This window comes from Grus americana, chromosome 1 (genome assembly GCF_028858705.1).
Source record: "Grus americana isolate bGruAme1 chromosome 1, bGruAme1.mat, whole genome shotgun sequence".
In the NCBI taxonomy this organism is placed as follows: Eukaryota; Metazoa; Chordata; class Aves; order Gruiformes; family Gruidae; genus Grus; species Grus americana.
Window position 1 is genome coordinate 134,135,495 of NC_072852.1, and position 22,967 is coordinate 134,158,461.

Below are 22,967 nucleotides of genomic sequence, written 5' to 3' on the forward strand. Positions count from 1 at the left end.
AATATATCACACAAAGCAAGAGCCATAGAAGGAATCATAACCGAATAAGCAAAAAAAAACCCCATCCCAATCCAGTGCCTACTCTCCTCAATTACCCACTTTATTCTTCTTATGCTATTTGAATTCTTGTAATTGGTTTCTCTTACTCGATGCCCTGTGCCCAGATCATATGTAAGGTTTTCTCTCTGTGATTCCAGGAACTAGAGAACGTGTCGGCATCATTACCGTGAACATTACACACGCTCACACGCGAGGGTCCAGGAACTACAATTAACACATTAAGAAATAATAACTGCCAAGGGAGCAACGAAAGATAAACAGCATGGAGCTGAGGAAGCAAGAATTCTGCTTGGAAAAGGGCTGTCTCTTGGGTAACGGGCAAGGAAGAGAAATCGAAGTGCCGTGCAGCGCTGCCCATTTAGCAAAGAAATCTCCAAAACCGGTTGAACAACTGTTTATACATTAATTTCTTGAAATTTCATTTCACTAAAAGTATTGCTGGCTTTAAACTAGGTTTCAAAGGAATCTGAAGGCTTGTGTTTACAAAGAAATAATGATCATGTCCCGTTGGAAAGTTTAAACTTGAGATGATTTTTGCTGTTTGAAAAATTGTCCTCAAGTGCTGTGGGTTTGTTGCTTTCTTGTTTTGTTTTTTTAATAGAAGCCAGAAATATTTATTTCTTTTATATATATTTTTATATATACATAAAATATTAAAAATACCGAAAGAAAAAGGTTTTTTTGTCCTGCTTGTTGATATCCATTTTGATGATTGCCTTTTTTTTGTTTTCCCTTTTTTTTTTAAATGAAATTGAAAGAATTAAATTATATTCAAAATTTTCCCAAGGATTTTTAATGAAAAAAAATTTCTTTAGATTCCAGAGTCTTTTATTTAAAGCTTCCAGTCTGAAAATACTTTATGTGAGTAGTCCTACAGAAGCTGCCTAACAAAAGCCTGCAAGAGCATGCCCACCATATATTTTCACCTCTGTATTGATCAGAAATCACGGATCACACTGGTCCTTTCGGATACCAGTCTTGACTTTTGCTGTTCCTTTCAGCTGGACCAGCCAAAGGCCTTAATACTTTATTTTTCACTGAGATTAGAAGCCGAAGGAACACGATGGCGCAGGCGAGGCTTATGAAATGCTTTATCTCGCGTCTCTCCCACCTTGGGGCCGCCCAGCCACAGAAAACCCAAGAAAAATATTGCCATTATAACCCCTTTCCTACATTCACTCCAGTCCCTGCGAGTGAGAAGGGAGGCAGAAGAGGCACAGACAGGAAGGCAGGACTAGCAGCCCTGCTCAAACCCACCTTTTTGGGATAGAAGGGCAAGTCCCTCTCAAGCCGGGGCGATGCCTGTTACCCATTTTGGGGGCGGGGGCACGGGGTCCGTGTGACAGGCATGATTCCCCACGCTGCCCCCGAGCATCGCTCATCAGTCAGCTAAGACATTTCAGCAAATCACATGGCACTTTGTAAAAACATAATTGTTTTTATTTTCCAATTTTCCGTGTTTTGTGTAGAGTGCTGCTGTGTTCAAGCGAAGTGAATAAAAGCATAAACAGTAAGCACCATCTGGAGAACATTCTTCCAGCACGCTGAGAAATAGCAGCCGCCTGTGTGCTACCTGCTATAAATAAATGTCATTAAAAAATGTCCAAAAAAATTGTTTGTTCCCATTTGATGGAACTGCAGCCAGAAAAAAATTTTCCTTAACCCTGTCTTCGGGTACCTGCCATCTTCACAACAAAAAAAAAAAAATGTAGATGTTTATTTTTCAGTCCTTTATGTTACTATTGGTATCTCTAACAGAATATCAACCCTACGCATGATTCCAATAACAGCATCAGAGGTTGCAACTTAAGACTATCACATGAATAAGACATTGAAAATGCAAATGCTTTTTAAACTGTACCAAGTTCACAATTTGGTGATATTTCTCAGCCTGCTAGCAAGAGAACGGGTAAAATTATTCTTGCTCTAAACTGACAGTGTATCAGTTTGGAGGAGGGAAAAAAAAAAAAAAAGTAGATAATTTCTATTCAGTCTAGCACAAAGCTGCTCCGATCTCCCTCTCTGCTGACAAAATACAGACCAAGTTGGCTGTGGGGTGGCGATGAGGCTCTGTGAAGGGTCGGCGTTTGCTGTGTTTGTTTAATCACTGCAATTAGAGCTATGCAAATAATGAAATTGTTTGCTATGGTGGCCAAGCTGGGGAAAAAAAAAAATTAAAAAGAAATGTTTGGATTGAGCAATTTAAGAACTATTTTTTCTTTTTTGGTAAAATGAAAAAATGAAACTGTTTTGTTTGTTCCACTCAGAGGGCAGCAAAGCCTTGAAAGAATCTATTCAGTTTGAAAGAAAAAAATACATTTTCACACTGGAACAAAGCATTTGAGCATTTTTCATTTTTCTCTTTTTTTTTTTTTTGTCTTAGATTTTCAGCACTGAGAAAGAGATGCTCAGGAGAGCTTACTGCTTGCTGGGGGGAGGGAAGAAAGGATTTGACCCTCCCCTACCCCAACCTCGGACACATGGCGGGCCTTTGGGTGGGCAGGGGTTGAGCACTGCAGCTTTCTCCCTCGAGGAAGCCACTGCCGGCCCTTGGCTTCCTCGCCGTCATGCTCCACTCTGGGCAGCCCCCCGGCTCGGGGAGCCCAAGGGGGATCTCCCCGCTCTCCCTGCCAGGTAGGGATGGCTACGGGAACAGCAGCATTGCTTTTTCTTGGACACCGACGGCCCAGCCACAGCTTAGACATCTAAATAACCTCACTGACGCTGAGCCAAAGTTGCACCCCACTTACACCCACGCCGTTTTGAACCGGCAGCTAATGAGGGTTGGTATTTGGCCCCTGGTTTTGGGAAGAGACAGTTCTGATCTCAGGAAAGTTACTGAAAAAATTAAAAAGCCAACAAGGATAAAAGGACTAAATCCACAGCAATTAGGCTAGCGAAGCCTCAGGGGAAACGGGACCCCGGGCACCACAAGATGCACGCTCCTCTCTCCGAGGCAGCGCTGCCTCTGTGCCAGGGTTCAGCTGTCTGCACCCAAACGTCTTCCTTTCCCAGTGCTTCAGGGGACACTTCAGCGGAGTTTCACGTGGGATGGAGGCAGGTGCACGGACACCTCAAGGAGGAGGCTGAAACTGCCCGCGGGCCTGGGGAACCAGGTACCCCCACACCAAGCACCCAGGTCTGGATGAAGCGACCGCCTTGAATCTTCCACAGCTGTAACAATTTACAGTTATTTACCAAAAAACCACCAACAACCTAGAGTCACAAGTGACCCTGGCACGGTGCGACTCCTCCCAGGACGGCACAGCCCCTGCGGTCCGCACGAGGTCGGGATGTCCCTCATGGTACAGCACGGCGCTGAGGCAGCTGGAGGCTGATGCAGGAGGCAGCCCGAATCCTCACTGATGAACCCCCAGCCACCAGTGGGAAGAAAAATTTGAAGACATTTTAGGGTTTTTTTTTCTTTTTTATTAAACCTTGGATTAGTAAGTGTCATGAAGCAATGGGAGCGAATCTGCCTGATGAAACAACATCCACAAAACCAGGCTGGGCCCCCTGAAGGAGAGAGAGACTGCGATTCCCGAGGCACGGGGCGCTTCGCTGGCCCAGCTCGTCATCATCATTTCAGGGCAAGAGTGGAAATGATGGACATAAATCAGATTCAGTCCTTCCCTCGAGCTATGCTGCTTTCTCCAAAACCAAAGTCGTTGTACGCCGAGTGGGTCGTCTAAAGCCTTGCTTTCAGCTGGGACCGGCCACCCTTCTCACTGGAAGCAAAGGCATCGTTCCCACTGTATTTTATTTTCTGTTTTCAGAAGGACTCGGTGTGCCAGGAACCACATGAATAGGGATGAGGGTACAGTGCCTTCCCTGATGAAATCATCATCTCAAGCCCAGCAAGGGCAGGAAATGATAACGTGGTTATGGTTCCCATTAGCCATGTTTTCCTAATATAAACATTTTAGCGACTTTTATTTATGGAGTCCACTCACATCAGTTAAATGAGATACTTTGCAAGGGATACTTGAGCTGTCTGAAAATGAAGGCATTGGACTACTGATTTTCTTAGGATGATGATTTACCTAGATGAATAAGGTTTTCCTGGACCAGGTGTGCAGGGAAGGCAGGTGGTGGGAGCGTGTCTGTCTGGCCACGCATGCACATATGCGTGCGTGTCTGTCTGGGGGGGGGGAGGGTTGTTCTTTGTTTTGTTTTTGCCTTTGGTCAAATTCAAACAATGTGCAGTAACAAGAAGTAAATGTCATTTTCCTCCCATCCATCTTAATTTGGCATCCATTCTAAAGCTTACCTTTGACCTTTAAAAATGTTAATACACTTAAGCACATATAAAAACCACAAAGCTCCTGGAAAAATTAATCATAGCCATATCACGATGCTAGTCTAAAAATGTAACATCAGTTGTTTTCCTCTTTAAGAAATGTTTGTCCAATGCAGCAGCAGTAACTATGCTCTACATTAGGCTATTATTTCCTTTTCAAACAAATATCCACGTTAAATTCTATAGCAAAACCCTATCAATCAGCATAGCCAGCACGACCTACTATGAATTTCTTTTGCTGGGTAGCTGCCTAGAACCACAGAAAAGGTCCTGAAAAGGACCTTGAGAAGTTGCCTAACCCATCCCTCTGCCCCAGGCAGAACCAGCTATATCTAAACCATTCCTGACAGGAAACCTTATTTAGTCTTCCTTAAAGTAGCAGCCTTAGATAAAACTGGAAAAAATTGCACAAAGCAAAATATATAATATAAATATGAAAATAATTCAGATATAGATGTGCGCTATGTATACAAACATGAAAACACAAAGAGACAACCCTGACCTAAATGATAACTCTCCCACCTCTGACCACTTCATACCCTTTAACCAGAGTTCAAAACAGGAAACTCTAATAAAAACACCTCCTTCCTTTTCAAAAATAAAAAGCTGCTAGCTTGAGAACCTCAGCTCCTTGGAAATGCAGTGGCACCCCTTCTCAAGAAAAGCAGTTTCAGAAGCACCAGGTTCCAAAATATTTGGGCCTTTATGCTTCAAAGGAAAGAGCTCTTCAGTTCCACTAGAAAGCAAATATGAAGCGAGAGTATTGACCAGCCTCTCCAGTAACCATAGCAAACCTAAGATGTCTGGAGCCTGTTTGTGATCAATGGCATCCATCTCTTCCTTTGACTTAACCGTTTCAGGTGGGAGGCTGTACTAGGTCCCTCCAGGACGGTCACTGCACAGCTCTGTGGTTGCATGCTGTGAAGGTGGGAATCCATGGCACACAGCTATACGCTGCTTCCACTTTCTTCTCTGTGGCACCTGATAGCATTCAGGGCTAGCACCATCGATTTAATAACCCCCTTTAGAAGACAGAAAGCTATGGTGACAGCCAGAATGTATCCTAAAAGACAAGCGAGGGTTTCATGGCTGAACACTTACGGGGAGGACCTACGGCAGGTACCTGAGCATCCCCCCCAAAAAAAACCCCCAAAAATCACCCAAGGACCTAAATGGCAAACCCAAACCAAAGGCAGATGCATTCCCCTGATGAGCGGGAAAAGATAACTCCTTACAACTGCTTTCTTCCACCTACCAACATTACTTCAGTTCCAGCACAACTGGAGCTTGGCCAAGCAGCCTTCTGCACACTGTACAAGGCAAAAGGGTGGGGGGAGACATGAGATACCAAGTTCAGCACCGCCAGTCCCATGAGAGAACAACAACAACGTCCTTTCACGTATCCTGCACACACAAGACACAGGAGAGCTGTAACGCAGAGCCCAGTTTCTTCCATCACGGAAGCCTTGTGAATCCACCCTAACCATACACAGGTCCTCCTGTAGCAAAACGGCAAGAGGTAACACCATCCAGCCCCCAGCTGAACGAACAGCACATCACGGCTACAACAGCAAGGCTCTTCTGTGTGTTCCTTCTTCTGGGATGTGCTTGTGCAAGTACGTGTGCGTTTGCCTGCGCGCGTATATATCTATTTATATCTACACACTACATGCTGTCTCTGGCAGAGGGTATCCTGTGCCAAAGGGACTCTTTGTGGTCACACCAGGAGACCCTCCAGGGCTGCAGACCCAGGCTTCCACCGATCTTCTGGGCGAAGCCCTCTGACCCAACTGCTCTCCCATGGTGTTTGTTAAAAACTCTCCCCCAAGGCCAAACATCTTATACAGCAGGTCCAATGGGCTTGGCACCTGCAATAACTGTCTCTAAGGACCCCAAAGACAGCTGCCCAAGACAGTAACACAGTCAAAATTCTTCCAAACAAGGAATGATCCTTCTCATTTACTTCTCTGGGAAGTACACAATGCTTTGGGGGGGAAAAAAAGTACAGTAACATATATCTGTACATACATTCCCACTTCCTTCTGGCATCCTCTCAGCATCCCATAGCCTGGAGAGCAAGGCTCAGCCAGGTGAGCAGTCCTCTTCCCCCACCTTGCCGTGGGGCGGACCTCCTGGCCAAGAGCTGCCTCCTGATCTCCAGCCCCGTCACGAAGGCCAGAGATGGAGGCACCTATAATTCAAACAGTGATATCTGACTGCTCGGTTAGGAAAATCCTCATTAAAAAACAATGCGTTGCCCTTCCTGTTTGCTTTGCAGTGGCCTTGTGTAGATCCAGCTCTACGGCAAGCGATCCATCACCAACAGCCAGAAAGATGCGTATCATACACACACAAAAATATGTCACATTTTACTTAGTTTTCCATGCCTTTCATTCTTACTGCCCTTCTGCATCATCTTGTTCAATGCTCCTCAGTATCTTTTCTTTACCCAAAAGACCATCTTACTATTTTTTTAAACCAAGGAGCATTTTGTGCAGTATTGTCACAAAAGCTTTTAAAGACAGCCAAATTAAAAAACCCAAAAAACCACAATGAATACACATTTCTCACTTTGCCTGACCCTATATTTTGGGGTTTTTGCTTGCATGCAACAGAACGCATATGTGCCATTGTTATACTGCTTGCGACTGGTTTATTCACCGTCTTCTGATATTCATGGACTATAAGTTAAGTAACACTCCTCTAGCTAATTAGTTGATTCACTAAGCACAGATGAATAACTGATGAGCTACAAAAAGTTGCTATTGTCTGACTCAGCCACCAAGTAACTAACTTGGCCATTCAACCAGGGAGAAGTTTTCTTCTCTGAAAGGTGACAAGTCGCTATGTAATGACTTCTATTATTTTCTCAATAAACTCAGAGAAAATAGGACATCGCAGCTAGAAAAACACAGAAAGAGAAATTAGTTGCTACTGTCATTAAGGATTCAGAAGCTGAAAAAGAACAGTTGGTGCAATGCAGCTGGAGAGGCTTTTCGGAGTAAAGTGATTATTCTCTGGCCATTAATGAATTATTTTTTGCTGGAATGCAAGACCTGCACTCCTCCAAATAACCTGGCTTTGCCATGAGGAGCATGCTGTCTGCTGGGGCAGGCGAGACCCATTGTCCTCTTGGCCCTCCTGGTGGCCATCTCACTTCTCCCACCTCTTTGTTTCCATGCCACAATAGCAGAGAAATAATTACATGGTAGAAGCACATATAGATGTTGGAGGAGAGACTGGTCTTCAGGACTAGCCTGACCAACTGAATTTGGAGCTACAGCCTAGGATGTTCAGGGGGGCACCTGCCGTCAGTGGCCCCACCAAAGCTCAGTGAGGTATCATGACAAACTTCCTTCACCTCTCTTGCCCGTCAGAGCTCACCCCCAATCACTGGCTCAAAGACAACAAGGTAATAAGACATTTATGGATGTGGTCAGGCCTGGGGCTTGTTCTGAGATCTTTGTGCCTGCCATGGAGGAGGTGGGGGGAACCAAAACCCAAGCCCAGCTTGCCCTTCAAGCCAACAGCAGCCGCCTTCCTTCTGCTATAGTGGCTGCTCTCTAGCCACTCTAAGGGTGGTGCCAGCAATACAGGGACCTGGAAACCACTAAGCTGAAGGACACTTTTTTCTGAGGAGGGTGAAGGGAACAGGAGATCTGTCCCAGGCTCTTTGGTTAATTCTTGAGAACATTTAGCCTCACATCCGATGCCTCAAAGAAGCATTTCCAAACAAGTACATACCCTATTAGCTTGCAAAACTAAAAGGGTACTGCAAACAGGTCCAGCTCAGAGGGCTCCAGTCACTCGCACCCAGCACTTGGCGTGGAGCAGCAGCTGCTGCAGGGGTCCCCCAGGACACCCAGCCACCCATGGGACTGCCAAAATCCCACAGACGCAACCCTGTAACCGTCGTCACACCATTGTCGTCCCCCGTTACAGCGCTGCTCTGCACGTTAAAGGATAGCATGGATAGACCTGTTCGGGGGGGGGAAAAAAGGGGAAAGCCAGAACTAACAAGCAATATTAAGTTGCCTGGCAGAGCAGCTCCTCCACAGAGTGGCCTATTTGCAGAGCTGCTCAGTGCCCTGGGAAGGACAGGCAATATTGCAAACCCAGGAATGGAAATTCCCAAGGAGAACCGAGACAGGTTAATGGGGATTCTCTGCAGCCTAGGACCTCTCATACAGCCACCACCTTTTTGAAATCTACCGTCCGCTGGGAGAATTTAGGCCTAGGGCTTTGAACAAAAAATAAGGAAAACTTTTTCTTCCCGAAGACAGTTTATGAAACCCAAGCAATGCTGAAAAGTGTTTTACTGTATTGTTATTCTGTAGATGCCATTTCTGGAGGCGTGACCCAGCAGAGCCTGATCTCAAAACAAAGCCATTCATGGCTAGCACCACACATCGCCAACCAACTCCTTCCGCTCAAAATAAAATAAAAAAGAAAAAAAGGCAAGTACCCCCATAAATCATTCATCCATCCATCCCAGTTTCATAACGAGAATATTTGTCAGCTCCCATTTTGCTTCCCTTTCTCCGGCTGCCTGCTCTACAAAGCCACCATTTCAGCTGCCTGCGCACACAGACCGTCGGGCACACTGCACCGCAACAGCTCCCGCATCCCCATCCTCCTGCCTGCGGAGAGGATGGCCACCCCTCTCCCCCCAGACCCTCACCTGTACTGCCAGAGATTTTTCAGGGGATTTTTTTTTTTTTAAATATATATATATATTTTATCAGTAGCTCTGGGACACCCATCAGATGTACTCAGCTCCTGTAACAATCACGTGATTTATGTAGAAGTAATTGGGGTTAAACTATCTGCCACATCAAACTCTTCACATTTGGCCCCATCTCTAGGACCTAGAAACATCTGAAATAAATAAAGCCATGTGTCATTTAACAGGGTCTGGGCTTAATTAGGATCATTCTGGGTTTTATGGGAGAAATCTTGTACTGCCAGCTTTATGTGGCTAGTCCATCACTTGCAAGGTTATCTGCTTTTTTTTTTTTTTTTACCCCTTTAGTATCTACATAAAAATATTTCTATTTCCACACAGCTCTTCTTTTTTTTTTTTTATTCTCCAACCAGCCGGATGACAACCACTCCTTATCTTTGGCTGTCTTCCATGCTAAAATAAGAATGCTGTTGTTATGCCGAGGGAGCTGCACCCTTCCACCTCCGTTCCCTCCTGACATGCACACAGCTGGCTGCGCAGGAACGCCCGAGGTGCCATTTTCTGGCCATTTTTCTGTGATGTTGTTGCAATTTACCCTCTAGCTATGATTTGGATTTCTGAATCACACCGGGCCTCTCTCGTGCCACGGATTTTACAAACCTCAAGTGACAGACGGTCTCTGTCCTGAAGAGCTGGTGATACTCAGCCCGTCTTCGCTGCCACCGCTTCCCTGCCTTGACGTAGGCTGGCCGACACGACGGCAAGCACGCAGCCAAACACCGCTCGAGCGATGCCGGGCGATTTGATTAGCAGCAGAGAATGACTGGATTAGAAGAGGCATAGGATTAGAGATTGATGAATCGTTGTGAGGCTGCTACGTCTGTATTACTGGCTCCAGCAGCAGCATTTGAATGTCAAGCTGTATCCCCTCGGAGCAGCTAGGTACCACCTATCGCGGGCTTCAGACTGCTGTGTGCAAGGCAGCTGGGGAAGGTAAAGGGTTTGAGTCAGGGTCTGAACCGACAGCCCGCTATAGGCAAGCCCTTGGCGGGTCATGGGCAAAGATGAGGAGAGGGGAGGCAGGGAAACGTTAACTGATTTGTCCAAAGCTACACTGGCAATTTGTGGCAGAGGCAGAAACGGGAGCCAGATTTTCTAAAAAATGAGTTCCTCACGCCGGAGATGAGCCAGCCGCCTTTGTTACATGCAAATGCATTTTTTCCCTGTAATTCACACCGCTGCAGGCTCTGCACAGCAAACGCCAGCTTCCCGAAGTTGTAGCGTGTTCGGCGAGACCTGCTCATCGCACACGTCATGCCCGCTACATGACTGGCTCCGTCCTCGAGCCCGCGCTTGCAATGCGATCCACATGCGTCGCAAAAGCTTATCACTTGCATTTTTGGTAGGAAGCAATGAGGACCCTGCAAAACCCATCACTGGGGTGATTCCCGGTCTGACCCGGATAGCTCTGGCTACTGGAGCGCCTCCAGAATTTAACGTACGCATGGAAACTCAGCATCACTCTCCAGTTAATTTGAGTGGTTATCCCCTCTTCAAATTTGGCTTCAGTCATCTCTCAAGGTAAAAGAGATTTCAGCGTTCCCACGAGAGTCCCACTGGAGCTTCTCACAGAAACGCTACAAAATTCATCAGAGACGCCAAGGACAAAATACTGAGGGTGCATTAATTGAACAGGCTGCACTAGCAGAGCTGGGCAGGAAAACAGCTCTGGAGTAAGTCCTCGCTGTAGGTACATCTCATTAATCAGGGCCACTCTCAGAGTCATGAAAAGGAGGGAAAGGCTTTTTCAAATTTACATATTTAAAAAAAAAAAAAGGAAGTGTGCCAATTTTTCATCCTATATTACTACTATGCCTGAAATATTCCTATCAGTAGCATATTTGTGAGGAAATTTTTACTTTAAATGTTAAGCCAATTTGCTAGTGATAAACGACATGAGAGATTACTTGGAAAAAATAGAATATTTCCCCATCAAGTTTAAACGGAAAATACCTGAAGAATTACTGGGCAATCGGACACTCTTTCCTCTTTAACAATACATCCCCATTAGAAAATATATGTATTTTGAAACCTGCATGTTAAGCATTATTTTGAAAAAAGACTTCTGCTGGAGAACGGCATGCGAGCAAACTAACAACAACAACGCGGACTAAATCACAGCCAAACCAATCTCTTAAAAAAGAGGGGGGGGGGGGGGGGAGAAAAGAGGCAAGGCGAATAACTGCACTGCAAGTGCTGCACAGGGCGCTTGCACCCTGCAGCATCTCCCCTGAGGGATGCAGAACTTCTGGAGCACGACGCGACACTTCACGGAGGCACCCACCGCCACGCACGCCCGAAGCGCGGCGACGCCGGCGCAGATGACCCACGCCCGGCGACAGCCTCATCCAGAAAAAGCCATTAAAGGGGGATGCAGGTGACAGTTCACCCTCCTGACAGCCTTTACCGAGAAGCCGAGCGACGGCGGGAGGAATTTCTGCCCCAACTTCGGGAGGGTAAATCTTCCTCCTCCTCCTCCTCCTCCTCGCTTGTGCCCGGCTACGAGAGGGACCCCAAATCATCCCATTACCGCCCATCTTGAAACACACCCTACATTTTTAATCTCCTTCTTCCAGAGAGCGGACCCGGGCGCTTAAAACCGCTGTCACCCGCCGCGTTTTGTTTCCCGTGGGGCAGGACCCACGAGCCGTGGGGCGCGGGGTGGGGTGGGGGTGGGGGGCGATGCCTCGCCGCCGCACGCGCCGCTCCTCCCCGCGCACCCACGGGCGTGATTTTGGAGAAGTTGCGCAGGCAGGAGGAGGAGGAGAAGGAAGGAGGGTGGTGGGGGGGTGGCTCTGCCCGTGCGGTCACGGTCTCTCCCCGTCCCTCTCCCCGCCTCGGTCCTTCGCGCCACCCCCCCCCCCCCCCCGCCGCAGCCCCACTGCCGGGACAACCCGCACAAAGCCGCCGCCACCGCCGGGGTCTCGCTGCGCCCGCTCGGCGCCACCAGAAACAATAGTCACGGGCCGAAGCGGGGACCGCGGAACCGCCGCCGCCCTCCCTACGGTACCGCAGAGCCCGGCCGCGGGTGGGAAGGGGGGTGGTGGTGAGGGAAGGATTCCCGCAAAACGCCGCCGCCCCGGCCAACCTGTCACCGCTCCGCCCGGTCGGGGTTGTCGGCGCGCAGCCGCCCCGCGGCACCTACCTCCGGTGGAGGGTGCGGCAGCCCCTAACTGGGCTCCATGGAGGAGGCGGGGGGGGCCGCAGCAGCAAAAGCCGCCGCCCGACTCTGTCAACCCCGGCCGCCGCCGCCGGGGACGCGCCGCCCTGCCCTGCCCGGTACCGCGTCCCGCTCCCCCCCGCGCCGGGCGGGGCGGGGCGGGGCGAGAGGCGGGGGCGGGGCTGTCCCAGCATGGGCCACGCCCATCACCGCTGGCCCCGCCCTCCCGCCGGCACGGCCCCCCCCCGCCCCCCCCACGCCTTTCCTCCGCGCCCCCACGGAGCCGGAGGCTCCGTGGGGGCGCGGAGGAAAGGCGTGGGGGGGAAGAGATGCGTGGGGTAGGGACCACTGAGGGTCTCAAATAGCCACCCCGGTCTTATGGGGAACAACCCGGGAGGATGCTGCAGCAGTCAGCGTCATCCTTTTTAATAAATCTCACGGATGTTTTGCTCCCTGCTCGCTTGAAGTTTTGACCTTGTCTCCTCTGCCGCTATCTCAAGTTGACCGCGTTTCTAATTTCCTTTTTTTTCTTTATCCCTCCCCCTTTCATCTCTTTTTAATTTTTTTTTTTTTCCCCTTTTCCACCCATTTTTCTCCCTTGTCCCCATTTTCCCGTAAGGCTCTGGATATCCCAAGCCCCTTGACCGTGGACTCTGGGCTTTAAAATGGTTTTGTGGAGGGCAAAAGAGTTTTTCGTAGGTTTCGAATTGCTATTAGTGTCGCCAGCAGCTTATTGGAAGGTGCGGTGCATTAAACTAAATCCATGGCTAGTATTACATAATATGCCCTCGAATGTACATAAAAGATGATTGTAATTCCATCTGGATTTCTGTTGATATTAGCAAACCGCTCGAGATTTCCTCTTGCGGTTTAATGGGCGTTTCAAAACCTTTGACTGGTGCCGGATCAAACAGATTATGATTTAAGAAAGGGTAAAGCACACGCACTCATGACATCGTAGGAATTAGTGAAAGAAGAAAAAAAAAATACTTAGTAGGTCATCTGCCTAATCCGTCTTCCGAAAGAGAGTAGGAATGTCCCCCATAGCATAATTTATAGGCATTTGTCTAGTTTTCTTTCAAATGCTCCAAATATGTGGCTTCCTCATCCCCCATAGGAATTTAGGTCAAGCTGCCTGCGAGTGAATTTTGTAGCATCTCGGGATTTAACATCCACTACTATTATTCCAATGTGGTTGGGGGTTTTTTTTCCCCCAAACAGCACAACTGTGCAGTTGCAGTTGGTCATTTCTTTCTTGCCCATCAGCATGGAAAGATTTTGGCCGTGACTTTCCCCAGGTTGAAAGCCCAGAGACAGGCACAGCTGGGAAAATGTCAGCTCTGTGCTCGGTGTGGCCAAAAGAGTGAGTTGAATTCAGGACTTGTTAGGAGAGCAATGGAGAGGAAAACAGATTTTACACCGGTCTGTAAATCCGTGGTGCACCTGCATCCTGAATACTGCTGGAGCTCTGGTCTCACCATCTCAAAAAGGGCATGGTAGAGCTGGAAAAGGTTCGGAGGAGGCGAGCAGTGATGATCCATGGTTTGAAATGGCTTTCCAATTAGGTACATGCAGGCTGGCAAGAGGCACCTGAGAGGAGATGTGACAGAGGTTCCTCAGCTCCTGAGTGGCACGGACAGAGGGAGCAGGGACTGCCGGCTGTCATGTCCAGCAGAAGCAGCAGAGGTCATTAAATGAAGGTAGCAGGCGTTTGGTTTGCCTGACCATAAGGAGGTGATTCTTCGCACAAACGCAACTGCGGAGCCCCTTGCCATTTCAATATCTGACAGCGGGCAGTTGATGTTTTTTTGAGGAGAGAATGGATAAACTTACAGAAGAGAAATCCGTGTAGGGCAGTCAACTCACAGCTGGTGCAGAAAAGCCCCTTCACCACAAATGGTTCCCGAGTGGGCTTGCTCTGTGCTTACCCTCTCCCCTCGGTGTCCATTGATAGCCACCATTTACCTGCCAGCAGTGAACACACCTCTCAGGTTTAATGTCACATCTGGGTTAATTTTGTGCTGCCCACAGCTTTCCTAATGCCCATATTGCGTAGAATTGAGTACTAAAAGGGATGAGTGGCTTTCTGGAAGGTATCAGGACAGTAGGGTGGAGGAGTCTTGTGAGCAGACAGAGAGGCAGCTGGGAACACTGGCAACCAAGTGGTCAGGACCGTGAGGAGGATGTGGTCGCTCAAACGTGCAATGGCAAAACTGTCTTTAAAGAGTTGTATTATTTAAGAGTGGGAAAAGGTTCGGAAGAATGGAGCAGCTAGTGTTTCAGGACTGTCAGCTGTCACACAAGTGCTTGGATTACATTACCACCTTTCAGTCAAGAACTGGAGAGGATGTTGTCAAACGTATTCACTGAGGCCTGTGCGGACTATGTGACATCACGTGTGGAATGGAATATGCACAGGTATGAAATCATGAGCCTGTCGTTTTATGCTCTTGGGAAGGAGTGGAGCGGATGACATAAGCTCTTAAGAGTCTAAACCTGTTATTCAAAATTCAGTTCTTGAAGAAGATGTCTGCTCATTTCAGTGGGAGAGTGGCGATGCTGTACCAATGCTTGGCACATCGTGGAGGTTGGAAGCGTCAAAGCCCACTGTAAAAACCATCATTTTGCATTGAGTCACTGAAGAGAGAGAGTCACTGGTTGCAAACAAGTTTCTCTCACCCTTCTAAAATGTGACAGAAATAATCAAATCTAGCTGTGGCCTGGGGACAGTGACCTTAATTTAAAATCAATCAAAAATCCCTCTGTCAATGGCAGCTGATCGCCCCGTTCACATCTCAGACCGATGCTCTCCCAGGCCTGCCATCGTCAGTGCTGTTACACAAGTGGGTAAGCACTATGTGGTCATCTTGTCTCCCCCTCTTCCTCCGTGTCTTTGAAGTTGAGAAAGCACAGCCTTAAACAATTCTCTGTGTTTTTGACAGAGGAATGGTTTCTATGCATTAGTTTATAAAGCCATGCAGGTGTGCCTCAGCACGGCCGCTTTATCCGTGCGGTTTCTCCTGAATTTGCATGCTCAGTAGTTTTTATCTTGATACAATGCCAGGAGAAAAACTTGCTCTGGTGAAGTGGGCTGATACGCAGGAGGCAAACTACAGCAAGAACGCAAACAAAGGAGTCCAAGCTATGTACGTAAGTGACCTCAGTGACTCGTGGACATAATTCTTCATGGGACTGATCCCATTTATTGTTTTCACAGTGTTCGTGCAGGAAAACGTATTCAGGTAGATCAGGATAGTCACTATTTTCCTGTCCACCTCCACATGAATCTCAATGCAAATTCAGGCATGTGGCACTTCTGAACTCCCGTATAAGCTTTGTTCTAAAGTTGGGGGGCTAAGGAAAGGATAGAAATATAGATATATAGAAAGGAATTGCATTATCTTCGTGTATTGCCTGTGCTGATAAGCATACCAATGGGCTATTACTCTTCCCTTTTGCGAAGCATGCGAAACAGTTGGCAGTATCATTCCTCTTGCCCTATTACTTGATCTCGTAGAAACACTTTGATCCTCTGACAACACTATACAGTAGCAAAATTAATGCTGCCAGGTGTGAATATTAGTATAACAATCTATGATGCATTGCAAGCTTTGAATCTGAATCACAAATTCTATATAAGCACCCACACTACGAATGCTGAGTGGGGAGAACTGACAGACGGCTGCATACACACTATCTGTTGCGCACTTTCGTAGCATGGCACGTAAAATGGGGGTTCTGAGCAGATGCAAGATTCATAGTGACAGAAGTAATTTTCCATTTTTCCTCTAATAATACATAGGCAGTAGGAAGCCCGTGGCAAGTCTGAATTGAGTACTAAGCAGCTTTAAAATTGTTTAAGGCATTATCTGTTATAAGGAAGTTTATAAAGCTCCATCTCCATTATTTCAGTTTTCATGAGGTCATAATCCACTTGACCCTCGTGGTTTATTTCATCACTATTGTCCCTCAGAGGAATTATAACCTTTACCATTACCACTTGCTAAATATATCAAGAGGTTTTAGTGACATTATCATAAATCACCAAGCTCAGCTTTGTTGCTTGTAGTGTGACCATAGTAGCTACTGATTTTTGATGTGGTGATTGTCAGCCTGATCTCTTCTCCCAAGTAACAAGCGATAGGACAAGAGGAAATGGCCTCAAGTTGCACCAGGGGAGGTTTAGATTGGATATTAGGAAAAAATTCTTCACCGAAAGGGTTGTCAAGCATTGGACCAGGCTGCCCAGGGAAGTGGTTGAGTCCCCATCCCTGGAGGTATTTAAAAGACGTGTAGATGTGGTGGTGCTTAGGGACATGGTTTAGTGGTGGAGTTGGCAGTGCTAGGTTAACCGTTGGACTTGATGATCTTAAAGGTCTTTTCCAACATAAACAATTCTATGATTCTATTATTCTATCTAGTCATATTTTTTAAATTACTTTATAATAAAAACATATGCTAACGGATATGAACATATTTTGGCTTTTCTTTTACATTTAGAATTACCTTTTTCTGAGGTCATCTGAACTTGAAGTGTTGGCTTTTCAGGCAGTGTTTCTGGGATCAAACATGAAAAATATAAACGCAAGGATGTTGAAATCAAGCACAGTGACTTCAGGTGATGCCATTCTCACAACTGCTTCTCTTTTCAATTAAATGTATGAACGTTCATTAGAAATCATATCGTAATCTGATTATCCCGAAAGCAGTTATTGAGAAGAGCAAAGGTATCACAGGTAAGCCAGGTACATTACTATGTGGGTTTTTAAAGGGATAAGCCATAGGTAAGCTAATGAGAAGTGAGAATTTTGGATAAAAGTAATATGTATAATTCTGTTGCTGTTTACATTTCAATCTGTTTTCCAGCAGGGAAAAAGTGGGTCCCATCTCAGTCCCCCAAGGGATCTTAAAGAGAATTTGCCACATAAAAGATGTGCTGCTGAAGCCAATTTGCAGTCACACTTAAAGATGGGCTAGGATCAGAAGTTGGCCTCAAAACCATTTGACAAGACACACCCTGTACAACAGTAACTGGGATCCAGTCAAGCTGCTTCTGGCTCCAAGAAGGCTTCACCAGTGCCGTAAATCAGCCTTGCTTGCTGAAACTGCTGTGATCCAAAACTACGTGAGATCTTCTTTGTAGCAGCACCTGCAAAATAATTTTATCTGTCTGACATAAAACATAATCCAGGAGTGCAGCACAGGCAGAGATCTACCCAGCTGGGGAGCAGCCCTGTGGAAAGGGGCCTGGGGGTCCTGGTGCACAAGCAGCTCAGTGTGAGCGAGCCGTGTGCTGCTGCAGCAAAGCAAGCCAACAGGATGCTGGGTTGCATCAACAAGGGCATCACCAGCAGAGCTGATGAAGTCATTATCCCCCTCTACTCACCGCTTGTCAGGCCACACCTGGAACAGTGTGTTCAGTTTTGGTCCCCACTATGCAAAAAGATGTGGACAGGGTGGAGAGGGTCCAGAGAAGGGCCACAAAGATGACCAAAGGACAGGGAAGCCTGCCATATGAGGCAAGGCTGAGAGAACTGGCTTTGTTCAGCCTTGAGAAAAGAAGGCTTAGAGGAGACCTTATCACCATGTTCCAGTATTTAAAGGGTGGCTACAAAGAAGAAGGAGACTCCCTTTTTATAAGGCGTCAGATGGAAAAGACGAGGTGTAACGGGTGCAAGTCACTCCTGGGGAGATTCCGACTGGACACAAGGGAAAAATTTTTCACAATGAGAACAATCAGCCATTGGAATAATCTCCCCAGGGAAGTGGTGGATTCCCCAACATTGGACACGTTTAAGATTCAGCTGGACGGGGTGCTGGGCCATCTTGTCTAGACTGTGCTTTTGCCAAGTAAGGTTGGACTACATGGTCACTTCCATCCTGGTATTCTATGATTCTAGGGTTCTAGGATTCTATGATATGATGTTGTGGGGCAGGTCTGAGCATACAATACCATTTCAGCTGATGTACAGCAAAACACCTTGAACCAAAAATATTTAATCTGATGAAAACCTGGAAATCTGTCTCTGGGGAAGAGGAGGAGGAGTTATCTGTTGTTATTCTGCAGACCTTTCCACTGAGGTATAGGGGTGTACTTCAGCATCCCCCACCTCCCCACCAACCCACAGGCTTGCACATCTACGGTGTATTAATTTACATCTCAGCTACTCACTCTTCAACCTTTATGGTCAGCAGAGAGAAACAGGCACTTTTAGGATGCAATTCATTTGACCTTTCATAGACATCTACTTTAGGAAGAGATAAATCACTCCCCCAAGCACCTATGTTTCTCTGTTGACCACAAAAGGACCAGAGGGTGATTAGTTCAGAGGCAGGTATCTATATTGCTGGCTGTCTACATGCAATTAGGACAATCCCAGTTTGGTTTTCTACAATGCTGCTCTCATAATGGCTGTTGAAGTGCATTACAAAGATTTTTTTATTTTATTGTGAGTATATAAAATAACATATTTTTCTCCTTCTTTAACAGTCTTTAGTTTTGAGAAACATTACGTTAGCAAGGTCTGCATGTTGTGTCGGAGTTGATCATGTTGGTGCTCTGTTTAGAATTGTTTTCAGCTACCGACGGAGAAATTGGCAATTTCTGCACTTTTGCACTCTGTGACTTTCGCCAAATACTTGTTTGATTTAATTTAAAGGTGGAGGAAGGATGTATTTTACACCAAGGAAATGAATGTAGCATTAGAAACATCTCTCCATCACTGTATATGACTAGAAAGCAAAGTTGAATGCACACACATTTTTGTTTTTATTTGATCACAGGGCAAGATTTTAAATACTATTAGTAATAAAAAATCTATGGCAGTGAGAGTCACTGTACTGCCAGAAGCCCACTGAGCCTGTGTCAGTACATCTCAGAAAGGGCCCAAGGCTCAGATGTCTATTTCTATGTTCTTGTATTCCCAACAAGCAGTGAATAATGCATTAGTTTTGCTTCAAGCATCCTATTTTGAATATACTTTAGCCAAAATTATTAGCTTTCATTTAGTGTATATTGTTAACGGAGGTCATGCTCTGTGCCCATCTAGTGCTGTCTCCAGAAGTGCCCTGGTACAGCACGCAGAAAGGTTTCACTAGAAATTCTCCTTGTTTGTTCTCATCATGGGGTCCCCCGAGATTTCCATATTACAGGGCCAGATCCAGCTGGAGTCGGTGGAACTGTCCCTGCAAACACCGTGGGTCTTTGGCTCAGCCCAAAATATTTAACAAAGCAGGAGGAGGGAACCTTTTGCAATACACTGATCTGGGAGGACTCCTACTTTTTTTCCTCGTACTGCTTGGTGGAGACCAGCCCTAAGACCATCCGTTCCTTTGCCCAGGCACCCCGACACATGTGTGTTGAGCTGCGTTGAGAACATCTGAGACCGTGTAATAGCAAGTAACTCCCTGGGGCTGTCCTGCAGTCGGCCAAGGTGAGGACAGCCTGAAGAGAGCCTTTCTTAAACCCTTAGGTCTTGACGAGGGCCACCAGGGCCCCAGTATTGATGATGACCCAGTCATCTGCTGGGCGGTCACTGGTTTGAGAAGAGAGCTGCACAGCTGAGTCCCGGAGTGTGACCATGCTCTCGGTGGCTGTAAAGCTGTACAGCTCTCTCCTTTGGCAGCTGTGCTGGCCTAAAAAGAGAATTAGCTTGCAAGGAGTTATTAGGAGAGTATTATTTAAGATAAAAGGTATCATTTGCAAAAGAGTAGGCGTTTACACACACACGTGTACACACACGCGCACGCACACATCCCTTGTTTAAGTTTCCACAGCTACCCTTGGTGCAACGCAGCCAGCTGTTAAATCCAAAATAGCAACGAGTGCACATCATACGCCCTCTGTATTACCATTTGAAAGGGACAGTTCCTTGGGAGGATGGGAATTTGACAGGATATGAATATGTCTGAGACTCTATTAGGCACTAATTCAGACGGACTGGCTGAATGAGATGAAGAAGCAATGAGGAGGGGAGAATCTCTTCAAATTTGAGCTGATTGGTAATTTTGATGAAAGCCCTTTAGTCTCATTCAGTGACTGTTAATTACCTCTGAAAATTAACATTTATTTTTCTCTTCAGGAAATGTTGTTCGCCTGCCAATATGGAAAGATTAATTAAATTCTTCCATAGATGAAGGTGAAAGTAGGGTCCTTGTGGTCAGTGCACATTTTGGATGTGGAGGCAGGGGTAAGTTGATAAATCCCCTTTTGAAAAGGGCAGCCCGGCTCTTTCCTCTCGTGTTTTCAAATGATAAGTGTGTCCTTGTCCTTCTGAGGTGAGGTTGGCCTGTCAGGTTCTTTCAGTGGGGAAGTCTGGGTGTAGGGGAGCTGTGAAAGAGGGGAGGGAAAGGGCAGTGACGACTAGAGTTAAACAGCTTGGAAGTAAATTAGGGGAAGCCTCTTGCTCCAACCAAGGAGAAATAATTAACAATTTGGGACAAAGGTATCTCTGCTTAAATCAAAGGGAAAAACCTTCAGCTTAGACCCGTCTATCCGGAGTATCACAAAAGTTAATTGATTCAAAACCAGTGATAACTTGAACCTTACATTCATAAGCTGTTCATAAACACGACAGCTTCTCCTACCAGTTCTCATTTATTTGATCTTGGCTCAGCCTCAAAAGCTGCTTTTGTCAGCACTAATGATGGCCCTTCCACTGCTCAAGAGTTTATTTCCAATATACACTATTATGCCATTCACTCCTGCTGTGCAGAAGGAAAAAAAGGAAAGAAAGAGAGAGCAATGTCCCAGGGAAACTCCCGTACGTGGTTGGTATGGGCATTTGATTGAGTTCCCGATTTATAGCTGTCAAGTATCTGGGCGTAGTTGCTAAAAATCAGGCAACATCATAAAAGGACCGGAATGCTCTGTTCCTAGGTTGTATTGGTTTTTTTTCTGAAAGGAAGTCCTTGCATTAAGTTTTAATGTTAGATTAAATAGATGGAAAATCACGTGGAAGCCCAACGAGCAGAGAGATTTCAAGCTGCCTCTGTTACGCTCTCAGGGAGGAAATGAGGCAGCTGAGGAGAAGCTCGGTGTCAGGAAGGAGGCAGACAGGTCAAACAGACAGGCTTTCCAGAAGCAACCTACTAGAGAGCAAACAAGCAGAAGAGAAGCCAGCTGCAGTCAATCAAAACCAGCAGTGCAGCCAGCTCCAGAGCTTGCTCCCGGTTTGCGGCGCAAGCCAAACCTCCCCATGGGGAGCCGCTCTCGTGCTCCCATCTTCCATGCGGCACCGGAGCAGCAAGCTGGCATTGCCCGCAGATCTTGCCAGGAGTGTGACAGCTGGATTGGGAGAAGGATGCTGGTCTGCACGCCAAGCCTTCCCTCCTGCAAAAGCTACACACACACACACACACACACGCACACACAGAGAGCCCCCTGCAAGGCTCATCTGGGTGCTGGACTGGGCACCTCAGAAAGGGGCTGTCCAGGAAAACCAAGAACTTGGGGTCTGAACCTGGTCTCAGGCTGGAATATTCTTCCCACATCTGCCAGGATCAGTGACAGGCTGACACAGCAATGACAAATGCAACCCTCGCTGACTTGACTGGCTTTGTTCAGAGGGAATTCTGCCTGACAGAGGCATGGGATACCATCCTGTAGGCTTGGCCGGCAGCAACATTGAAGGGTTGAAGGGTTACACTTTGAAGGCTCTGTTATGGGTGAGAGGCTAGTCCATTTTGGCTCTTCGCTGTTCCCTGTACATAGTGAAGAAGAAATAACACCTTGGCCCATTGGCAAATCTCACACAGGTTACAGATATTACCTCTGGTCTGCTTTACAGTGTGTTTAGAGATCAATATGGGAAAGCACGGCAAGCCACCAGTGTTTGCTATATTTTGCATAAGCTATAATGTAAGATGTTGCTGCCAGGCAATGGCGGCATCTTTTGCTTGCAATAAATTTAGAGATTAGTAACTTAGAATCTGTTCAGCTGAATTCATGCTGGGGAGGAGCGTTGGAAATTATGAAGACAGGCAGCAAGAAGCAGGCAAAAGTGATACAAACAGAGAAGATGGGATGGCAAACAGTAAAAAATTCACATAGGACAAATCTGTTTGGTGGCCAGTCCGGAAAACCAAAGAAAAAGAAGAGATTTTTCTGCAGGGTCTAACCAGCCTAGACCCCCCTTCTGTAGCTTTTAAACAATGTCACACGTGGAACAAATACATCATTTCCACAGAAAAACATGGAAAGTATCAGTGATGTTCTTATGAATGTTTTCTATTTCTTTCCCAGCTAAATCTGTTTACCAAGTTGGACTTGATTCTGCAAGTTGCTTCTTCAAAACTGCATTTTTTGACAAAATCATTATTTGCCAGAAACATTCTCCCAGCTTTAATTAAAAAAAAGAAAAAAGAAAAAAAAACCCCAAACCAAAATTCAATGGACTGGAAAGAGTCCAGTAGGCTTTGGTTCAGGCCTTATAAAGGAGCAAATAAACATTTTCTGCATGCTTTAGGAGAGCATATGACTCCTCAGTCCTCCACAGTCTCTGCATAGAAGAAGGGAGCTAAACACATGGAGAAATACCTAGTTAGATTTATTTCATCTTCAATTAAGAAGGCAAGCTAGATCTCCTTCAGCCTCTGGCACTGACGTCAGGCTGCCACGATTATAGTCACAAAACCTTTTTTCTCTTATATGGCACACAACTCCAACTGTGCCAAAGTACATTAAAAGGTAACTAAATAACTCC

The 22,967-nt window shown here is 46.5% G+C and overlaps 1 protein-coding gene and 1 long non-coding RNA gene across 4 annotated transcripts in view; one reads left to right on the forward strand and one right to left on the reverse strand.

The window, feature by feature from the left end:
- The window catches only part of RAI2 (retinoic acid induced 2), a 46,020-nt gene extending 33,529 nt beyond the window's left edge, over nt 1-12,491 (reverse strand). The window contains exon 1 of one of the 3 annotated variants that reach the window (XR_008574283.1): nt 12,250-12,491. The gene's annotated coding sequence lies outside the window, so the exon portion shown is untranslated. Of the gene's footprint in view, nt 1-12,192 lie in introns of all 3 variants that reach the window. The other 2 variants (XM_054805373.1, XM_054805364.1) reach the window with 2 other exon arrangements.
- Nucleotides 12,492-16,680: 4,189 nt separating this feature from the next.
- On the forward strand, nt 16,681-20,595 carry LOC129201786 (uncharacterized). The gene is made up of 3 exons (XR_008575490.1): nt 16,681-16,882; nt 17,131-18,114; nt 20,346-20,595. It is a non-coding gene; the product is annotated as an uncharacterized LOC129201786 (long non-coding RNA).
- The last annotated feature ends 2,372 nt before the right edge of the window (nt 20,596-22,967 follow it).